Source organism: Eretmochelys imbricata, chromosome 22 (genome assembly GCF_965152235.1).
Source record: "Eretmochelys imbricata isolate rEreImb1 chromosome 22, rEreImb1.hap1, whole genome shotgun sequence".
NCBI lineage: Eukaryota > Metazoa > Chordata > Testudines > Cheloniidae > Eretmochelys > Eretmochelys imbricata.
The window spans coordinates 237,545-257,468 of NC_135593.1; the positions used below are offsets into that span (position 1 = coordinate 237,545).

At 51.5% G+C, this 19,924-nt stretch overlaps 1 pseudogene; it reads left to right on the plus strand.

Moving 5' to 3' along the window:
• Positions 1-18,285: 18,285 nt before the first annotated feature.
• Positions 18,286-19,071, plus strand: LOC144278369 (olfactory receptor 14A16-like; annotated as a pseudogene).
• Positions 19,072-19,924: the final 853 nt, after the last annotated feature.

Consider the following 19,924-nt stretch of genomic DNA (forward strand, 5'->3'; position numbering starts at 1 on the left):
CCAGATTCTAGGAAACCCCCCTGGGTTGGCCGGAAGGGCCAGGGCGGGATGAAAGGAAAGGGCCCCGCTAAAACCACTAAGCCCTCCATGGCAGAGGCTGCCCCCACCGCTGTGGCCTCGTCATCAACCGTGGTGCCCCTCCCTCGTTTCCCTCCACCAGCTCTGCGATTGTCCCTCCCCAGCCCCCAGGACATATGCCCGGGCGGCAACGTGCTCCCCCCTGCCTGCCGCCTCGTCATCTCGCCCCTCCCCGCCTCCGCCACCATCACCAGCGGCCGGGGCCCTTTCCCCACCGTGACCAGGAGGCACGGTGTCCATTGCCTCCCGGTGCCCGCCTCGCCCCACGTGGAGACATACGTGCAGGCGTTGGCGAAGGTGGTAGGACCCACGGCTATTGTGACGGCCTCCAAGATGTATGGGAAGTTCGTTTTTTTCTTAGCTTCGGAGGATGCCGCCCAGGAGGCGGTGGAGAGGGGCCTGACGGTGGGGGGGGTGTTTGTCCCCCTAGAACCATTAGAAGACCTGGGCGTTCGCCTCGTCCTCACCTCCGTTCCTCCCTTCTTACCCAATGCTGCCCTGTTACCTGCTCTCTCCACTCTGGGGAAACTTGTCTCTGTCATCAGCCCTCTCCCGTTGGGCTGCAAGGACCCCACCCTCCGTCACATTTTTTCGTTCCGCCGGCAAGTGCAGCTTCTACTGCCGGCAGGAGTGCGTGACGAAGAGGCGCTCGAGGGATCTTTTCTAGTCCCCTACCAGGGAGCCCGCTATCGGGTCTTTTACTCTACCAGAGAGGCCTGGTGCTACCTCTGCCGCTCAGTGGGGCATGTCCGCAGAGACTGCCCTTTGGCCCGGGGGGGAGGGGCACCCGAAACCACCGAGACCCGGCAGGACATCGGCCCCGTTGCTGCCGACGCCCCTGGCTGCCCGGCACCTGAAACCAACCCTCCTCCTACTCGACCCATCGCTGCTCCCGTCCGGGCCCAAGAGATACCTTCCCTAGAACGCCCGGGCGAGCAAGGGAGTTCCACCCTTGCTATTACCAATCCAGCAAAGCCTATGGAGGAGGGTGTGGCAAGGATATTATCGGGTATAGGAGAGGGCCCGCCCCAAGGAGAAACCCCTGCCCCTCATGCTGCCTCACCGCTACCCCCCCGAACCCCTGAACCATCACCTCCGCCCCCTGACACGACCCCTGCTAACCAGCCCCCAGATGACGCTATGGAGGGCTGGACCCTAGTCCAGGGGAAGCGAGGCAAGCGGAAGGCTCGAGCTCCGCTGCATCCATTCGACGCGGAAGCCCTCCAGAAGACCAGGAAAGGAGGCACTGACATCGAGCCTCCCGCCACGGCCACGAGTGAGATCCATCCGCTGGTGTCGAGAGGGGAAGACGGACTGGCATTGGAGGGCAGAATCCCCCCTCCACGGGAGACTCTCCCCTCCGAGACTTCTGAGGATGCCCCTTCCGCCTGGATACCACCTGAACCCCCCGCGGACCCCGAGGCGACCGTTGAGGCGGGCCCTGGAGGAGAGGCCCCCGGGGTGGCAGGAGCTGGCCTCTCCCCCGTGTATGCGGAGATTGAGGCCCTAGATTTGACCCCGGTCACCCAGGGAGGGGATGATCTGCTGCTGGCTGGCCTCGAGCTGGGCAACCTTACCCCAGCCTCCCTTTCCCCATGCTCCCTCCCCCTAATTGCCTTCCCGGGTGAGCACCCTGCAGAAGGTGGTCCACCACCTGATGCCATGGCCGCTAAGACCACCATGGAGCCAGTGCCTAGCATTATTGGGAGCCCCCTCCCTTACCCCTTAACCCTTGACTCTGCTCAGGAGGCACTTTCCTTTAGCTGCTTGCCTCCTGAACCCCAGAGCCTTACCCCTGCCCTTGCCCCCACCCCTGTCCCTGCCCAAGTCCCCTCCTCCTGCAATGCTAATGCCACCCCTGGGGTTATTTCCTTTCCGCCTTTCGCAGATTCCCCCCAGGGAGCAGTCTTTGCACTTTCTAGCCGCGACCCATTAGGAGTGGTAATTTTTCCCCTGCCATCCCCCTCCACCTCAAGGCGTGAAATGAATTTAATAACCCCAGCCTGTCAGACGCCCCGTCGGTGGTCCGCACCCTGTTTACCCGTCTTAGCGGACCACGAGGCTGTATTAAGAGTCCCACCAAGGAACACCTCGGGAATTGTAACCCCACCCCCCCATGAGCTGCGGCATGCACTATGGAAGTTCCTATAGCACACCCGTGGTGCCCGCGATAGGGCACAGCTGGCTCTTCAGCTATGGGGGGACTTTGATCAAATCCTCCAGGCCACAAGGGCCCTTATAAAGGAGGGCAGGGGGCAAGGAAGGCGCGGTGCTGCGGCCTACGAGTGAGCCCGCAGCTTCCGACGTGATCTACTCACCCACGGGATGGGTCACGGGTTGCTGCGCAACCCACCAGGGGCCCTGAACACCCCCGCCAACACGAAACCCCCACCCCCCCAGCCCTCCGCATGACGCCTCTTATTATTGCGACCCTGAATACCAGGGGCTGTAGGATGGCTCTCCGCAGGTCCCAGGTGCTCTCTTACCTTCGGGAAGGGGGGTACTCTGTAGTTTTCCTGCAGAAGACCCATACGGACCCGGCCGCCGAGGACAGGTGGCGGCTGGAGTGGGGGGACGGGGTATACTTTAGCCACTTCGCGACCTGGCAAGCTGGAGTGGCAACCCTGTTCTCCCCCAACCTACGGCCTGAGGTGCTAGGGGTCAACGAGGCCGTGCCGGGCCACCTGCTGCACCTTCAAGTCTGTATGGAGGGGCTCGTGGTCAATCTTGTTAACATCTATGCCCCGCAAACGAGCTCCAGGCGGCCACAATTTTATCAGCGGGTGTCCGACTTTCTCGGCACCCTGGATTCGCACGAGTGCCTGGTCCTGGGAGGGGACTTTAACACCACCCTTGAGGAACGGGACCACTCAGGGGCCGAACCGAGCCCGGCCGCCGCGAATATTCTCCAAGGGATAGTTGAACATCACTCCCTAGTGGACGTCTGGCGTGACCATCACCCAGATGACACCTCCACGTTCACCTTTGTCCGGGTGGAGGCCCATCGGTCACACCACTCTCGGTTGGACCGTATTTACTTCTCCCGTTTCCATCTTTCACAGGCCCACTCCTCCACCATTCGGCTGGCCCCATTCTCCGATCATCATTTAGTCACCGTAACGGTCTCCCTCCGTGCAGAGAGACCGGGGCCGGCCTATTGGCACTTTAATAACAGCCTGTTGGAGGACGAGAGCTTCGTGACGTCCTTCCGGGAGTTCTGGCTGGCCTGGCGAGAGCAGTGGAGTGCCTTTCCCTCGGTGCGGCGATGGTGGGATCTCGGGAAGGTGCGCGCCAAGCTCTTCTGCCGTGACTACACCCGGGGCACCAGCCGACGGCGAAATGCGGCGATCGAGCAGTTGGAACGGAAGGTCTTAGAGATGGAGAGGCGCCTGGCCGCCGATCCCGAGGACCCGTCCCTCTGCGGAGCGTGCCGGGAGAAGCGGGAGGAGCTCCGGGCCCTCGAGGACCACTGGGCCCGAGGTGCCTTCATTCGGTCCCGCATCCGCCTCCTTCGGGAGATGGACCGCGGCTCCCGCTTCTTCTATGCCCTGGAGAAAATGAGGGGGGCCAAGAAACACGTCACCTGCCTTCTTGAGGAAGACGGCACCCCCCTCACGGATCCGGAGGAGATGTGTGGGAGGGCCCGTGACTTCTACACAAGCCTTTTCTCCCCGGACCTGACCGATCCTGGCACTTGCGGGGTGCTCTGGGAGGAACTCCCCACGGTCTGCGTGGGCGACCGAGACCGACTAGAGCTACCTCTCACCCTGGCCGAGTTCTCGGAAGCCCTCCGTCGCATGCCCACCAATAAATCTCCGGGCATGGACGGGCTGACCGTGGAGTTTTACCGCGCGTTCTGGGACATTCTTGGCCCAGACCTAGTCACCGTCTGGGCTGAGTCCTTGCAGAGCAAGGTCCTCCCTCTGTCGTGCAGGCGAGCAGTGCTCTCCTTGCTGCCAAAGAGGGGGAACCTCCTCAATCTACGAAACTGGCGTCCCGTCTCACTCCTTAGCACGGATTACAAAATCGTAGCGAAAGCAATCTCGCTGCGGCTAGGGTCCGTGATGGCGGATGTGATCCACCCAGACCAGACCTATACTGTCCCGGGTCGCAGCATTTTTGACAACCTCTTTCTAGTCCGAGACCTTTTGGAACTCGGGCGGAGAGATGGTCTGTCGTTCGCCCTCCTGTCTCTTGACCAGGAGAAAGAGTTCGATAGAGTAGACCATGGGTACCTCCTGAGCACTCTGCAGGCGTTTGGATTTGGACCTCAGTTTGTGAGTTTTCTCCAGGTGCTGTATGCCTCCGCGGAGTGTTTGGTTAGGCTCAACTGGACCCTGACTGAACCGGTCAGCTTCGGGCGAGGAGTGCGGCAGGGGTGCCCCCTCTCGGGCCAGTTGTACGCTCTGGCGATCGAGCCTTTCCTCTGTCTCCTCCGCAGGAGGATGACAGGGTTGGTGCTGCGGGAGCCGGAGCTGCGGCTGGTCCTGTCGGCGTACGCCGATGACGTACTCCTCGTGGTCCAGGACCCGGGCGACTTGGCGCGAGTGGAGGCATGCCAAGCCATCTATTCGGCAGCCTCCTCCGCCCGAGTCAACTGGGTCAAGAGCTCTGGCTTGGCGGTGGGGGACTGGCGGCAGGTGGGCTCCCTCCCACCCGCACTTCAGACCATCCGGTGGAGTGCGGGTCCACTGCTCTATCTCGGCGTTTACCTTTCCGCCATGCACCCTTCCCCGCCGGAGAACTGGCAAAATTTAGAGGGCGGGGTGATAGAGCGGCTCCGGAAAAGGACAGGACTACTCCGATGTCTCTCCCTCCGAGGGAGAGCACTGGTGCTTAACCAACTAGTCCTGTCCACGCTCTGGTACTGGCTCAACACCCTGGCCCCGGCCCCGGGTTTCCTGACCCACCTCCGGAGATTGATTCTAGAGTTCTTCTGGTCAGGAATGCACTGGGCCCCTGTTGGGGTTCTTCATCTACCCCTGAAGGAAGGAGGGCAGGGCCTGAAGTGTCTGTACACTCAGGTCCGCGTTTTCCGCCTCCAGGCCCTGCAGAGGCTCTTTTATAGTGCAAGTAGTTCGGCGTGGAGCACACTGGCGCACGCCTTCCTGCACCGCTTCCAAGGGCTTCGATACGACCGGCAGCTCTTTTACCTTTCTCCGAGGGGTTTTCCGCGAGACCTCTCCGGGCTGCCGGTCTTCTACCAGGACCTCCTCCGGACCTGGAAACTGTTTCTAACAACCAGGTCCGTGGCGGCCACCGTGGGAGCAGATCTCCTCACGGAGCCCCTGCTACACAACCCCCAGCTCTGTGTGCAGGTGGCGGAGTCCCGCTCGGTGCGCCAGAGCTTGGTCCTGGCTGAAGTCACGAGGGTCGGAGACCTCCTGGACTACGACCGGAGAGACTGGCCGGATCCCCTGACGCTCGCTCGGTGCATGGGGCTCTCCAGCCCCCGTACCCCCCGGCGCGTACTTCAGGAGGTGAAGGCTGCCTTGACCCCCGGCTTATGTTAGCCGAGCCTTGTGCGAGGGCGCACCCCGCCCATCTTTTACCCCAGGCCCGCCGGACCTTTCCATCGGGCCCCTACCTCGTAGATCCCAACAAACCCCTCACCCTTTCACTGCAAGCCGGCTGCACGAACTGCAGCCGGTTAGTTTTCAAATTGCACCATGGAAATATTTATATACACTTACGCTTCACACCCTTCACTCCCACACCCTGGTGTCCCACCCCGATACAAAGTGGCGGGACCTCCTGCCACCTTTGGAGGGTGAGCAACCTCGGTGGGCCAGCCTGTATTCCACCTTGGTCCCGAGGCCCATCGGGGACATCAGTTGGCGGCTCCTTCATGGAGCTGTGAGTACGGGCGTGTTTCTGACACGGTTTACCCCCATCCCAGACACTTGTCCTTTCTGTAATGTGAGGGAAACCCTGGCGCACGTATATTTAGAGTGTGCCAGATTGCAGCCCCTTTTCCGGCTCCTCACAAATATTTTATTACGCTTCTGGCTTCATTTCTCCCCTCACCTTTTTATCTATACACTTCCCATCCATGGCCCCACAAAGTCGCGGGATCTTCTGGTCAACCTCCTCCTAGCCTTGGCTAAAACAGCCATTTATAAAACCAGAGAGAGGAGGTTGGCCCATGAAACGTCCTGCGATTGTGGGGCCTTCTTCCGATCCTCAGTACATTCACGTATCCGGGCGGAGTTCCTCTGGGCGGCGTCCACCGACTCCCTTAATGCTTTCGAGGAGCGGTGGACGCTGTCCGGGGTTCTCTGCTCGGTGACCCCATCCGGTTCCCTCCGTCTGACCCTTTGATTGAGGGGAAGAGCGAGAGATGCCAGCCCCAGCCGTTGCCACTGTGGATACCATCATTCCTGTCATCTAGGAGGGGTCCACTAATACATGGGTGTCTACCCCACCCCTATCCCTAAACCACCCACCCCGCAGCCGTGCCCATCTTACCGGGCACTCTCAGAAGAGGGAGGATCGGTGACACTGGGCGCGGCACTAGGTAACTCGAGGGGGTGGAAGACCACAAGTGTCGAGGAAGCCCTCCTGCTCTGGGCCCAGGCTAGCCTGAACACTTCTCCCTCCTGAAAGCTGCTGTGTTATACCTTCTGTTTGCGTTGTTTTGTTGCATAGTTGTTTTGTTTCCTTTGGTAATTTTGTAAGTGTTACCAATAAACTTCTTTTCTGTTTCAAAAAAAAAAAAAAAAAAAAAACCCTTCCCTGTTACCTTACCCAGGGGAAAGGGACCTACTTAACCTGGGGCTAATATATCTGCCTTCTACTACTCTCCTGTAGCCATCTGGCTCGACCCTGTCACACTAGATAATGAATAATCTATGGAAATTTTTGTGCAAATTATTGTGCTTCTTTTCCTGTTAATGATTGTCTATGTCCAGATCATGATTTTCTTATAAGTACTCCTTATTACACATTATTTCGCAAAGATTTTGTATGACTATATCTTACTCCATCGCTCATTTACAAACAGCTCATCCTAACGCACTTAGTGTTTGAACTTTGAGCTGTTTTGACCGGATATATTTTTAACATACTCTGGTTTGCTTGGAAGTATCACAGACAGGTTGGAAGAGACCTCAGGAGGCCATCTAGTCCAATCCCCTGCTCAAAGCAGGATCAACACCAACTAAATCATCCCAGACAAGGCTTAGTCATGCCGGGCCTCAGGCCAATGCTCAGCTGATTTAAATTGGCATAGCTCTATTGAAGTCAATAGATCTCTGAGAATTTACACCAGCTGAGGATCTGGTCCAAACACTCATGATTATGAATTTAAAACTCATTTCCTTTGAATATTCTGTACAATGGTCCTGATTCCGCAGCCACTTCAGCACGTTCTTAACTTTAACCATATGAGTGGTCCCATTGAAGGTTTAAAGGTAAACTCATGTTTAAGTCCCCGTTAAATATGGGTTAGGGATATGGATAGGGCTTAAGGATAACCCCAAACTGATGTCAGACCCTGACACTCTTTCCATTTCTCTCCTTTCCCAGTCAAATAAAGCCCTGCAATTGGTGCATTGGAATTACTCTCCCCGTCTGGCTTCTTTCAAAAATTAGGATTCTGGGACCTGACGTGTCAGTGACTTTCGGCACCACACCGATGAATGGAGTAGAGAGAGAGAGATCAACATTGACAAGGACTTGCACAGAGAAAGGATGCTGTGCCACTGTCCATGTCATCAGTGTTAGGGGTATTCTGATGTGAGGCTCCCAAAGTCACTCCAGTTGAAGCTGTTCCAGTCTGGAAAAATAATTAAAGAGTTATTGGAGCAGGGGGTGTGGACACGGGGTCTCCCAGGTGAATGCTTTGGCCACCAGGCTACAGGGTAATTCTCATGTGCTCTCTCTCCCTCTCTGACCCAATGATTCTTTAATGATTTAATCCAAAGTGGAACAGCTTGAACAGGAGAGGTTGAGGGAGCCCCACATCGGAATATCCCACAGCCCAGTGATTAGGACACTCACCCAAAAGGTGGCAGATCCCCCTTCAAATCCCTTCTCCTCCTCAGGCAGAGGGGGGACTTGAACTGGGGGTTTCCCCATGGCCAGGTAAGTACCCTAACCACTGGGCTAAAAGTTAAACAGGAGGGCCTTCTCCTTCTCACACAAAACACCAGAGGTGCCTGACCCAAGGAGAGGGTTCCCAGGTATGCATCACAAGCAGGGATAGGCGCCACCCAACAGTTCGACATAGGCAACTATCTCTGTGAGGGGGTGGAGCTTGGCACACCCGCGTCTAGTCATCATCTCCCAGTGGTCAGGTTAGGCACCTCCCCACTGCCTGCTGGCAACTGTGGATCCCATTTAGGTGTTTACCTCTCCTGTCATTGAACAGGGAGCCTGGGCTCCGAACACAAGCTTTAGGAATCATGGGGATTTTCTAAGTGCCTAAATGTTAGGTGCTGCAATGCTCATCGTTAGAATACCTAAAGGTAAGATTTTTAAAGGTATTTAGGTGCCTGGTGGGATTTTCAAAAGCATTTAGGTACCTAAATCCAATTGAAATCAAAGGGTGTTTTGAAAGTCCTACTAGATGCTTAAATACCTTAAAAAATCAGGCCCTAATTCCTTCTGTGAATCTAGCCCTGAGTGTCTGATATCCCCGAAGAGGCTTTAACAATATCATCCCAGAAGACTGAAGACAGATCCAAAAACCATATTTTTGAGCCCTTCCTAACACTGAAGGGCTTTGTAAACTGCAGCCATATCCAGACATGGATTCTACAAATGGCCCTGTCCCTTTAAAATGAGCCAGACACAGACCCCAGGACCAAAGACTCATGAGTTTGAGGTTTTAAAATATAAGGCTGCTCCCATCTCAGCTGAGATAGGGACCACCGCACCTCTAGATCATGCAGAACAATCTGGTCCCAGCAGGGTACACGAGAAAGGCTGATATTCATTGGATAGCTGACAGTCAGTGGTAGCTGGGTAGCTTTGAAAATGAGTCCTCTTTGAAAATGCCAGCTGAGGGCTTTGTCAAGTGGAAAATGATCTATTGTCAGATTTTACAAATGGCCCCTCTCTTCATCATTGGCCAAACAGAAACATCCATCCCTGAGCTTTGCAGTGTTCAACATCCAGCCTTGCCTTCATCACTTCTTAGGGGTGCACTAGGCCGCGAGTGACTATATTGGCATAAGCATCAAAGTTTGTGCCTTGTGATGGCTTCATGGTGGCCTTAAGAAATGGACTGGGGGTCTTTGTGCGGTTCCTAGAAGACGTGTCCCCAACACACAAACATCATCATTACTGGAAATAGATTTGCATCCTTGTGCTCCATTACTATAGAGAGGTCCAGAAGTATGCAGAAAGGAATCCTCTGTCCTATATAGCAAGGGTCCCTCCACGGCAGGGGAGAAGCACACGTCCGGGGAATGGGGAGCGAGGGAAGATCGCACAGCTGCCACCTGGGCTTCTATACGTACTACTGAAAAATGTCAGACTTCAGAACCTTGGCTAATCATCTGGCCACTGAGGGTTAGTGTGGTGCAAAGAAAATTAGGATACAAAGGGACAAGACAGAAATCTCTGTATATTAAGTCTGGGATATTCAAAGGGGTCTAAGGACATTAGTTGCCTAACTCCCATTGTGCAGTCAATGGGAGCTGGGCACGTAATTCCCTGAAGCCACTCTGAAAAGCCCTGTCACAGCTCATGGCCCTCAGTGAAAGTTCACTGTACGGTTCCAGATTCTGCAGCACCCACAGCCCCTTGTGTCTGCTCTAATTGCACAGGATGCTGGAGAGTCAGTCACTGGTTCCTCCAGAGGGCCAAGCCCATTCCTCCAGGGGTCTCTCCAGGGAAATCGGTGATTTTGCACCCAGGATACATTGGGTCCCTTCTGCTGAGCTGTTTTCTACTCTCTCCCCTGCTAGTGCCCCCTGGGGATAATCACAGCTCTGTGCTCCTCACAGGGGTTTCCTAGGGATGCCCCACTTGGTCTGATTGCTTTGGTTGCTCTCAGTAACTGAATCCCTGGGCTGATGTTATGTCCCTGGCACACCATGCTTGGTGCACCATGCTGCGGCAGGGCCTGGGAATAGATTGTGCCCCAATAAGGCAACTATAGAGAGCATTCGGCCCCTGAACATTTGAGAGGAGCTGAGGTCTCAGTTCACACCCCATTTCCATGTGGAAGCTACAAACATTGTCGAGCAGGATGGGACAGGCTGGCTTGGGAGATAAGAGATGAAGTTGCTGCTTTCACCTCTAAGTCACCTGTCCAAACCCAGCCCCACTGAGCAGGAGCCAAGGGCTAAATCCGCAAAAGCATTTAGGTGCCTAAGTCCAAAATTTATACCCTCAAAAGCTCTGCTCAGCTGCTGCCTAACCCTGTAAGCACCTACATGTCCCTGGATAAAGTCCACTGTGGTTGCTATTGCAGAGGGATGCAGATGGTGGTGTATCAGTTGTAGAAACCCAAGGTTTGCTCCAATAGGCTCTTTTGCAAATGATAGGTGTAATGTTTCTGAAGTTCAGGTGAAGTCCAGGCCTTAGAACTTGAGAAGATAGACACAGGGCACAGATTATAAAGGGGTTTAGGCACCTACCTATTCTAATAGGTGCCCAGTGGGATTTACAAGAGCACCTAAGCAGGTTAGGTGCCTAACTCCCATTGAACGTCCATGGGATCTAGCCACCTGGCTTACTTAGGAGCTTTGATTAATCTCCCTAGGTGCCTGTCTCCATTGGTAGGTGCCTAAATGCCTTGAGCAATGCAAGATGGTATATTTCTGAGGTACAAGGCTGGGAGCTGGGGGCATCTGGCTGGTGCCTTTCTTTGTGTGATTCACGAGTGGATCTGGGAGCATTCATGCAATCTAGCTGGGTGTGGGGCTTCACATGCTTCTGGACTGAGTGATAGCACCTGGAGGGGTTTGCTGTTAGTCGCTAGCAGAGCATTGTGAGAGACACACCAGGCTAGTGAATTCAGGAGCCACAGCCACCCCACAGTCCCAGGTTGCAGCCCGGGGAACACCATCACACACTCCCACTCTGCCTAGGCACATAGCATGATGGGAATGCTTTGCCCAAATGATGACTTTTGGCTGGTGTTGGATCACAAGACACTTTGTTATTGGGGCAGGGGTAATAAAGGGTTTGTGTATCCTTCTTGTGTGAATCAAGGGCAGCAGAACTGTGCTTGACATGCCCTGACTGAGGAACTCACCGTCAAGTAAACTGCACTTGCTAAGCAGGGGACATGGGTGCCAAAGGCCAGTGGAGGTGGGTGGGTGGATGTGTGCAGGATGGCTGGTAGAGGCCAGAGCAAATGTCTGGACAGTGGAGAGAGCAAGGTGCCTTTCTCTCTGTCCACCAGGGTGGGCTGTGAATGCCACAGATGCACCTCTGAACTCTGGGTCTTCGCTGACCAAGGACAACAGCTGTGAGTGTGGTGCGGTGAAGGGAAGGGCACGTTACAGGAACTTTTGGTTGCTGGACTTAAGAACCTGAGGCAAAAGGACAAAGCCCAACATACTCTGGGGTGGGTGTTTTGCTCATGGTTTATGTTATGAATCCTGCTTGCAGTGTTTTCCCAAGTTAATACCAGCTTACTTTCCTCCTTTTTATTAAAAGTTTCTTTTCTACACTCGGACTCTGTGCTTGTGAGAGGGGAAGTGTTATCTCTAGAGGTGCCCAACGGGGGATGTGTAATTGTGCCAAGTTACTAGTTGGGAGCTCAAGTCGGTGTTATGTTGCATTGTTGAAAAAGACCCCCAAGATATTGAACCCGGCCCTTGTTGCTGCCGACTCCAACTGGCAGAAGGGTTACACAGGTTTCTTAAAAGTGAAGGGAGAGGTTCTCAGTTGGTCTAAATCATTATAGCTGGGTAGATGTGACCGTGCGGTGCTGCGGGCTGGGAGAGCTGCCTGAGGCAGAAGCCTCCAGCTCGCATGATATTCCAGGCAGGACTGAATCTCCATGAGACAAAACCTAAAGAAGAGAATGACCTGGAGTCTCTGGCTCCCATTCGGTGCTCTAAGAGGAGAAGCGCCATGTCTGTCCAGGCGCCCCAATCGACCTCACCGAGGTCTGCCAGGAGCACCCAGGAGATGTACGCCGGCTACCAATCCTACTGCACCGTCTGCCGTGAAGGCAAGGAGCTGCTGCTGTGTAGCAATGCAGTACCGCGTCTGCCAGCAGCACCCAGGAGACATACGGTGAGCTGAGCGGGCTCCAGGCTTGCCGTGGTATGGCGTCTGCATGGATAACCCAGGAAAAAAGGCGCAAAACGATTCTCTGCCGTTGCTATCACAGAAGGAGGGAAGGGGGGGTGGTCCTAACGACATGTACCCAGAATCATGTGCGACAATGTTTGTGCCCCATCAGGCATTGGGAGCTTAACCCAGAATTCCAATGGGCAGCGGAGACTGCAGGAACTGTGGGATAGCTACTCACAGTGCACTGCTCTGTAAATCAATGCAAGCCACGATATTGACGACACACTCCGCCGACTTAATGCGCTTAGTGGGGATATACGCGATCGACTGAATAAAATCAGTTTCTAAAAATGGACTTCTATAAAATCGACCTTATTTCGTAGTGTAGACATACCCTAAGAGAGTTAAGCATCTAACTCCCATTGTGCAGACAATGGGCATTGGGCACCTGTTTCCCTGAAACCACTCTGAAAATCCCTGTCATAGCTCACATCCTGGAGCAAGTGTCCATGTATTGTTCCAGATTCTGCAGTACCCACACCCCCTTGCTTCTGCTCTAATTGTGCAGGATGCTGCAGAGTTGGTTACAGGTCCCCCCAGAGGGCCAAGCCCATTCCTGGGGCCTCTCCATGGAAATCAGCAATTAGTACCCAGGATACATGGTGACCATTCTGTTGAGCTGTTTTCTACTCACTAGATATTACCTCGCCCACCTTGTCTCTCTGTTCCCGGAAAAGCCATCTTTAGAGAGCAGGACAGTCCCTGGTCTTCGCTTCCAGCACTGGACACATGAAAGGAGAGGAGGTCTCTGTTCACACCCCATGTCCACATGAATGCTATAGCCATCTCGGCGCAGGATGGGAAATGCTGGCTTGGGAGATAACAGATGAAGCAGCTGCTTTCATGTCTAGGTCACCTATTCAACCCAGCCCCAGTGAGCAGTGCCCCAGTGTCCTCCCCTTCCGAGTGCTGTGAAAAATTGGTTTTGTGCCTCATCTCCTTGGACACGACATGAAAGCACCCACCAAACATCTCATCCATCCAAACTAGAACGCGTTAATCCCCTGTGAGCAGCCTCAGCAGAGACCACGGACCAGCCTGGACCTGAAGAGATCATCTCAAAATGGGAGAGGGTAGATCGGGCTCCCAGTCCCCTTCACTACATGGTCGCTCCATGGAAATTGCGATAGCCATCAAAGGAGCCAATTGTTGCCAGTCAAGGTAAAGGTGGGTTCTGCAGGGATGGGCTTTAGTGTGGAACCAGAACCTCAGATCCTAAGCCCCCTCACCTGAGCTTTGGGGAAGTGAGGATCCCAAGAAAGAGCCCAGTGTCTGAGCTGGGCCCATCTCAAATTAATTTGCAATTTCCTGATAGAAATAGTCTTCTTCTGTCAGCCACACAACCCTCAGCTCTTACATAGCAGGGAAGGCCTACTCCTGATCAGTGAGACTCATTCTTCTCTCCCTCAGCCTGGTGTAAATAAAGAGTAACTCTAGTCGAGTAAATGGAGCTGTTTCTCCTCTTACTCACCCAGTGAGTAACTCAACAGAGTTAGGCCATGTCGACACTATGGACCTTACAGCTTTTACCTTTACCGCCTTGTCTACCCTTCGGACCTTACTACCTTTACCGCTTGTGACGGTCAAACTTTTGTTGGTCGGGGTGGTTTTTTCACATCCCGACCAACAAAATTGGTAGTGTAGACAAAGCTTAAGGTGGGGGCTTTTGGTTAACTTATTGTTAGTTATGTTAATTGAAGGATGAATTCACAGCCGTCAATCTCAATGAGGTCTGTGATTGATCCCATCATTCGTACCTCGCAGTTTAACAATACAAGGCAGCAGAAGGAAACTGGAAGTTATGGAGGGGCTTATAACTCCGGAAGCCCTTGGTCAAATGACAACAAATTTGGAACGCGACTCTACCCCGGGCCTGCCTGAGGTACCCAAATTTCAAAGCTTTCCGAGTAACCATTCAGCTTCTAGTGCACTTCCAGAAACTGAGCTTTAAACCATACAAAATGGTGGGAATGGAAATCCGCTAGCCCTCCTTCTGCATTGGCACAAGCGCACAATCCAACACGCAGACTTTCTTAAATTCCATTCTCATTTCGGGTCCCCCAAGATTTAGTGGGGGCCGTGCACTACCTTGGGTAAAATGAGACAGATTGAGACCATTTTGACCTGCCTCACATCAATAGTTCGATCTCTAGCTTTGAGCAAAATAAACAAAACCTAGAAACTTGTAACTGGGCTCATATCTCCACAACCCTCTCTCAGATGACCCCACATTTAGGTCACTAATCCTACCCTGCACCCTCCTAAGGCACATTAAATTTCAAAAGAATCTGACTAAGCATGTCTTCTGTTTTTTCCTTTTCTTTTTTTTTTTAAGAAAGGAGGACCTTTAAACAGAAGTCATGATGCAACCTTAACTAGAAGGGCGTTGCTGTGATGGTAATAATATTCACCAGTTCATTCACTGGTTGGGTATCCATCTTGCACGTTTCTATGAACCCTGCTATTGGAATATTCCAGGAGCATTGAGATGGGATTGTGATGTTCAGCAACGAGAATCTCAGAGACAGGAACAAGCAAAAAAACTCGACATCACGGCACTGATATTTAGCTCATGTAACCTGGCCGAGTTCCATAGCACTCTGCCAATTTACATTCGCTGAGGAACTGGTCTAATTGACTTCAGTGGGGCTAGGGCTGATTTACACAACAGCTGTTTGGGGATCTGGACTCTTTGAGTCCAAGGCAGCTAGAGGTGATTTACAGAAACTGGGACACTGACCCATCCACTTCAGTGGAGCTACCCTGATTTGAACTTGCTGAGGATCGGAACCATTGATTCCAACAGGTCTCGGGCTGATTTCTACTCTTTGGCTCTTTGTATTTCATCAGTTTCTCTGACATGAATGTCTCGTGTAAATTACACATTTTTAAACAGTGCATCTGCAGCCAAAGGAGCCTTTTATTTTAATGTTGTCTGCCGGAAGGAAAACAATGTTACGACTGAGAAAGAAAGAAAGAAAGAAAGAAAGAAAGAAAGAAAGAAAGAAAGAAAGAAAGAAAGGAAAAGACCTGGGCTATTCATCCCAATAAAAGTTGAAGATCAGATGCAGAAAATCTCCACAACACTGTCCCCAGTTCTGTCCCAAGTGGGAATGAATCGCTCTGTCACCCTTACAAGTTACACTTGTAATTCATCCCAGTGGACAAAGAGCTAGGAAAGAGGAGACTGGTTACGAATGTTTGACTCTTCTTTGGTTCAGTTTCACAGGCAAAGGATATGGGTTGGAAACTGCGTCATGGGCCAGATCCCCAGCTGGTGTAAATGGATGTAGCTCCCTGGAAGTCAATGAGTAAGATCCCCAAGTGGTGTAAATAGCCCGTGCTACTCTGAAGTCAATGGAAGTGTATCAATTTACACCAGCTCAGGACCTGGTCCTTAGTTTTTAGTGTTTGTCTCTTAGTGAGGAACTTGAAGCAGCCAGGGCAGCCTGAGCTGTGGGTTCCTCTGGTGGCTGCACCCCAAGAGCTGCTGGTGCAATGCAGGAGAAAAACATCTCTGCTCCTCTAGAGGTGACTATGTGGAGTTAATGAAGGAACAGGCTATTCCAGGCCAACTGAGACTCTGGTGCCAAGAGGCTCTTAGCTATTGTAGAGCCCATGTCTGTGCTACAAATATATGTTTTATTTTGCCATCCTGTGGGGACCCCCTTTGTGATCCAGCCCTGCCTTGTTTTTAGCTAAAGGTCCTTCAAGAGGTGCTGTCATCATGTGAGATGCAGGGCAGGTGCTGTTCCCCCTCTGGGGGGTTAGGGTCAACTAGGGCAGGTTGTCAGGATGGTTTGCTCCTGAGGTGAGAGCAGAGCTGGGCTCACAGCCCTGGAGACCAGATTCAGCTATTTAGCCCCAGAGCAGGGATATCTTGGGCTGTGACCTTGTTTGAAGCCGGCACAAACCAGGATCAGCTCGAGAGCTGGGATTGTCTTTCAGTCCCTGATCCCATTTAGTCCATCACCTTTCACCCAAGCCTGCCCTAGGAGGGAAGCAGGGAGCGCCCATCTGTGCTAGGAACTGCAGAAAGACCCCCACAACTAGGACATCCAACAAAGGGATGCGACACAGCTGGTGGATACTACAGTGATGGGGGCATGAGAGAGAGAGAGAGAACCAAAGAATCCTGGCAGCGGGTGAACAGATAGATAGATAGATAATGACCAATGATTTCTAACACAGTCGGATCAAATGCATCACAAATTGGAATAAAGACCAACAAAGTAAGTTTTCTATTTCAATTAAATATGTTAGAGTATTCATATATGGGGCAAATTTAATATCAGAAATATGAATTGCAATTAGAACTCTTTAAGACATTTACTATCAAATTATGCAGATATATAGAGATGATCAGATTTTTTTTTCCACCAGAAAAAATTGACTTTTCATTGAGGTTGTGAGAACCAAACAGTTTCAGCCGAAAACTGTTGGAACCTGAAAATTTTTAGGTATAACCAAAAAATGTTTTCATTTTTATGGATTTCAGAAACTTTCCATGAAAATATATTAACTGAAAACTGAATTTTCCTTTGAAATAAAGTAGAAATTGTCTGACTACTCCTACCTGGAAACTTAGCTTTTCACCAGGGTGGGGAACATGAATATTGTCCAATAACACCATAATTTACAACCCCATTCCCTCTATTGCAACCGTGTTTGTCTGTTTCAAAGGGGTAGCTGCAGGATGGTAAAACTGAGTAAGTAGCAAAGTTGGTCGCCCAGAGAATGTGTTTTAAACATACTAACCTCTCTAAACTAAAGCCCTGAGAGTCGAAGCTCCCAGACAAAGCCTGTCTCTCTTTATCCTACCCAAGGACAGGCAGGAGGTTGATGGAACTAGAACCCAAATCTCCACTTCTACCATCATAGCCTCTGTCCCACACTGCTGCCTGCTAAACAAAAATACTGTCAACATGTGCACAGAACATGTACATAGGAAGACACAATCCATCCCCAAAAGAGTTCACATTCAAAGTACACAAGACAGACAAAGGGAAGGGGAGGAAAGAGAGGCAGCAGTGACTGCTCCATGGTCACAAAGTGACAGAGGAAAGACTAGAACCGAAGTCTCCTGACTCACACAGCACAGAAATAAAGTCACAGGGGGGAACCACACAACCTAGCAGCAACTGAGCGATGCGACCAGCCCATCATCACCCAGCAATGGGAGTGCAGCTGGGATCTGGTGCCATAAATCATTGTATAAGTAAGGAATCAGGCGGTATGTGGGATGTTGGGGTGGAATCATCACAGAAAAGCTGCCATGCTGGAAGCTGGGTGATTCTGTGCTGTGTTTCTCAGTTAAGTGGGAATCAGACTGTGCTGGCATTTTAGTATTTTAGTTGGCCAAGTTGTGAGCCTGCTGTCTATAGCAATAGGGGCATAATTTTGGCTCAGATTGTTGGATTTGGGTTGTACTTTGTTCCATCTTTCATCCTGCATTTGATCAAGCCACATCTTGGGCCAGATCCTCAGATGGTGTAAACTGACCCAGCTCCAGTGACTTTAAGGGAGCAATGCCAATTTACACTCCTGTCATAACGCACCAGAGTAGTGCTCTGGTTGTGAGCGGTGAGGAGCCCTCACTACTCCAGTCAATGGACGTGACAAGTGCTGTGCACCTTTGACATTCACACCATGAGATATCATGGAGAGGGGAATCAGAGTCATTCCCTCTCTCACTATAACCCTGACCATTGCTCTTCTCCTTCCCTCCACAGCCATCACACGATGAACTAAGAAAGAAAATGTCCAACCAAACCACCGTGACCGAGTTCCTTCTCCTGGGATTCTCTGATGTTCGAGAGCTGCAGATTTTGCACTTCATTTTCTAGTGCTTCATGCATTCAGTTTCTAGTGCTTTACCTGGCAGCCCTGACAGGGAATCTTCTCAGCATCATAGCCATAGCTCTTGACCACCACCTTCACACCCCCATGTACTTCTTCCTGATGAGTTTGTCCATCCTAGACCTCAGCTCCATCTCTGTCACCATCCCCAAATCTATGGCCAATTCCCTTATGAATACCAGGTCCATTTCCTATGTTGGATGTGTCGCCCAAGTCTTTTTCCTCATCTTCTTTGCTGTAGCCGACTTCGCCTTACTCACCATCATGGCGTACGATTGATACGTTGCCATCTGCAAACCACTGCACTATGAGACTATAATGAACAGGAAAGCTTGTGTCCAAATGGCAGCCAGTGCCTGGATCAGTGTAATTCTCTCTGCTTCATTGCATACCGGGAACACGTTTTCGATAACCTTCTGTGGAGGCAACATGGTGGATCAGTTCTTCTGTGAAATCCCCCAGCTACTCAAACTCGCCTGCTCTAACTCGTACATCAGTGAAGTTGGGGTTATTGAATTTGGTGTGTGTTTAACCATAAGTTGCTTTGTTTTTATAATTGTGACATATGTTCAGATCTTGACCATGGTATTGAGAATCCCCTCTGAGCAGGGCCGACATAAAACCTTCTCCACATGCCTTCCTCATCTCATTGTAATTTCCATGTTTTTTTCCACTGTTGTCTTTGCCTACATGAAACCCATCTCCAGCTCTCCGTCAGCTCTGGATCTCGTGGTGGCTGTTCTCTATTCCGTGCTGCCGCCAGTGATGAATCCGATCATCTACAGCATAAAGAACAAGGAAATCAAAGCTTCCCTGAGGAAACTGACTGGGTGGAGGTTATTCAACAAGAATAAAATGTCTGCGTTTCTCTGATGAACATGATTTTATCTGTGTTGTTTTAGCAAATACAATCAACTGATGACATTACTGTCCCCGTAATATGGTGTGTGATTTATTTATGCAAAATGCTGTATGTATAGTGGTAAATCCACACTAACTCCACTAAGCCAGAAGAGTTCCCAGAAGTCACCTATTACAGGACAGGCCTAACAAAGAAAATAACAGAACGCCACTAGCCATCACCTTCAGCCCCCAACTAAAACCCCTCCAACGCATTATTAAGGATCTACAACCTATCCTGAAGGATGACTCAACACTCTCACAAATCTTGGGAGACAGGCCAGTCCTTGCCTACAGACAGCCCCCCAACCTGAAGCAAATACTCACCAACAACCACATACCACACAACAGAACCACTAACCCAGTAACCTATCCTTGCAACAAAGCCCGTTGCCAACTGTGTCCACATATCTATTCAGGGTACACCACCATAGGTCCTAATAACATCAGCCACACTATCAGAGGCTCATTCACCTGCACATCCACCAATGTGATATATGCCATCATGTGCCAGCAATGACCCTCTGCCATGTACATTGGTCAAACTGGACAGTCTCTACATAAAAGAATAAATGGACACAAATCAGATGTCAAGAATTATAACATTCATAAACCAGTCGGAGAACACTTCAATCTCTCTGGTCACGCGATTACAGACATGAAAGTTGCGATATTACAGCAAAAAAACTTCAAAACCAGACTCCAACGAGAAACTGTTGATTTGGAATTCATTTACAAATTGGATACAATTAACTTAGGCTTGAATAGAGACTGGGAGTGGCTAAGTCATTATGCAAGGTAAACTATTTCCCCTTGTTTTTTCCTA